The sequence below is a fragment of the Triturus cristatus genome, chromosome 4_1 (assembly GCF_964204655.1).
Source record: "Triturus cristatus chromosome 4_1, aTriCri1.1, whole genome shotgun sequence".
In the NCBI taxonomy this organism is placed as follows: domain Eukaryota; kingdom Metazoa; phylum Chordata; class Amphibia; order Caudata; family Salamandridae; genus Triturus; species Triturus cristatus.
The window spans coordinates 146,099,968-146,102,733 of NC_140585.1; the positions used below are offsets into that span (position 1 = coordinate 146,099,968).

The 2,766-nt window shown below is 51.2% G+C and overlaps 2 non-coding genes across 2 annotated transcripts; both read left to right on the forward strand.

The window, feature by feature from the left end:
• The first annotated feature begins 566 nt into the window (after window positions 1-566).
• Window positions 567-638, forward strand: TRNAE-CUC (transfer RNA glutamic acid (anticodon CUC)). The gene has a single exon. It is a non-coding gene; the product is annotated as a tRNA-Glu (tRNA).
• Window positions 639-2,336: 1,698 nt separating this feature from the next.
• Window positions 2,337-2,408, forward strand: TRNAD-GUC (transfer RNA aspartic acid (anticodon GUC)). The gene has a single exon. It is a non-coding gene; the product is annotated as a tRNA-Asp (tRNA).
• The last annotated feature ends 358 nt before the right edge of the window (window positions 2,409-2,766 follow it).

Consider the following 2,766-nt stretch of genomic DNA (forward strand, 5'->3'; position numbering starts at 1 on the left):
AGAGGCGCTGACCTCCAGCTGGTGCCCTGAGAAGAGGCGCTGCCCTCCTGCAAGGGCCCCTGAGAAGAGGCGCTGACCCCCCGCTAGTGCCCTGAGAAGAGGTGCTGACCTCCAGCTGGTGCCCTGAGAAGAGGCGCTGACCTCCCGCTGGTGCCCTGAGAAGAGGCGCTGACCTCCCGCTGGTGCCCTGAGAAGAGGAGCTGACCTAGAACAGTGACTGGTATTTTTCTGGATGGTTAATTGGTTCTTGCTGTTTTTGCTCTCCAGTTAGTTGTGTGTTATGAAGGTCCCATGCGTCTTCCAGGGATGGAAACTGTCCCGAGATCTGAGTCTATTTAACGTTCAGTAGATTGCTTTGTTGGGGGTGTGCCTGAAAGCAGTGTTTTTTTTGTGTGTCCCATGATGTTTTCCAAAGTGTAGTAAAGACTAGCTTGCCAGTGTTAGGTTGATGTGTGTGTGTTTTCCTGCTTACTTTAGTTGATGCACAAAACCCTGTGACAGCAGCACAGGCGGCCTCACCCTGGTGGTATGTCTTGGAGCAGGTGCTGCTCCAGAGCACCCAGTGCTCCCTGGTGGTCTAGTGGTTAGGATTCGGCGCTCTCACCGCCGTGGCCCGGGTTCGATTCCCGGTCAGGGAAGGGACTCTTTTTTTCTCCCCACGGTATACTTCTAGTTTTTTTTCATCCTATCTAAACACATTTTTTAAGGTTCTACATCGCAAATCTTTTATTACATACATTTCTTCTTTACTTGACCTGCCACCTGCTAATAACAACGTCACCTTTCAGGCACACAGACAAAACACTGATAGAAAACTGAATGCTGGTCATCAAAGCTTGTTCTTCACAAAGGATGGGTTACCGCTTGGAAGAAGCACTGGCAAATCCAGGAGGCCTGTTTCTAGGGGTCTCCAGCTCTATGAAGAATCCAGTTTCAAGACAACATTGAAAGGGAGAGATTCGCTTCTGGAGCTTGCTACACTATAGCTTCGGAGATGGCAGCTTGCCAAATTGTTGACAGGCTCGAGCCAATTGTCAGAATGCCAGTATTCTGCGACCCACCTAGTTTGATGGATATCTGCTGGTTGGGTGGAAGGAAGCAAAGAGGAGGTGGGGGCTTATAGTATTAACGTGAAGCCAGATAGGGAGATGGGGAAGAGCAGCATTGGAGGGGGAGAGCAACACGGGCGGGCGGGATACTGCTCACCAAGCCCGGATTTACGCAGGATGGGCGGAGTCCCTCAGTCTCTCTGTCCAGCGGGGGCTCTCTCTTTACCCGTATGGCCAGTCCGGCCCTGGTGCCGTCATGTCTCCCAAAGGGCGTCTCTAGCCCGTCACTCTGGAGTCTGTATCCTCCGGGTGAGGTCTCCTATTCTTCTAGCTAGGGGCTGGAGAGAAGGGAGGTGGTTGGTCTGGGGCGCCAGTCATAGTCGCCCTTGAGAGGCGTTTCTAAGGTAGTTTGTAAGTGTGTCTGGACAGGTTGCTCTAAGGTGCGCAAAGTGATGTCTTAGCATTTGAAAGAAGCATTGAGAAAGGCAGGTGGCCTGTTTGTTTTCCTTTGCTGGCTTTGTGCAGGGAAGGAAAGTCTCCATTGTAGGGTTTGGCGCTTTATGAAGGCCTTGAGCTGCTGTTTAGAGACAGAGTGCTGCCTAGGCGGCTGGGCACGCTGCTCACACCTCATGCCATATAGCGCCTTGTCATCCCTACATCACCGAGCCTTCGATAGCTCAGTTGGTAGAGCGGAGGACTGTAGTGGGGAAGCTGACATCCTTAGGTCGCTGGTTCAAATCCGGCTCGAAGGAATTTTGCAAAGTCTTCACTTTTTTCCTCTGCTTCACAATTCAAAGCGCCTCTTTCTCAGACACTCGCACACCTGGGCTTTTCCTGCCTCCTCTCTTCTCCTTTACAAGCCAGCTTTCTCCTTTGGCGCAGGCGGGCGGGTGGGCGGGTGGGAGGGAGCGTCTCCCTCCCCACTCCCTGTGTGCAGCCCCCGCTGCAATCCTCCAGCATCAGAGAGAGCCAGGGGCCCCTGGGCTGAAGATCCAGGCCGGGGCCGTCAGAAGCAGCCGTGGGAGCTGGTTGCTGTGACTCTGGCATCAGGTGATGCTGCTGAGAGCGCTGCTGAGAGTGTCTGCTAGGAGGTGAGAAGGATCTTGTGAGGCAGGAGTGTGTTTGTGTGTGTATTGTGTGAGGGAGTGTGTGTGTGTTTATTGAGCCTGTGGGCCCCTGTGTTGGTGTGAAGGAGTTGATAAATGGCACAAATTCATAGCATATGAGGATGGACAGGCGGGTTTTCAGCCACATGAGGAGCGGCTCAGCGAGACCAGGTGCAGCTGTTCCTCGTTAGTATAGTGGTCAGTATCCCCGCCTGTCACGCGGGAGACCGGGGTTCAATTCCCCGACGGGGAGGATTCCATCGCATTTTTTAAAGCATGACAACTCTACCTTTATTTAGAATTTCATCTAGAATGTGGCGCTTTCCACTCATGACATCATCTGATTTACTAATGCGGTCTCATAACTTTTACGATCAATCACGGGCAATTTTTAAGTGGGACACTTTTTGCGAAGGATGTCTGCCTTTTCGTTTTAACCTTCTGTGTACTTAATTGAAAAAAGAAACGTGCACGAAGCCTTGTTATTTACATCAAAATCAAATGACTACATGATCAATCATATGCGTTGAAGCCTGTTGTTTTTTCAAGAGACATAAATGAAATGATGGATCGCGCTCTGAATGAGGAATTATTTTTTATGACGTTGAAGC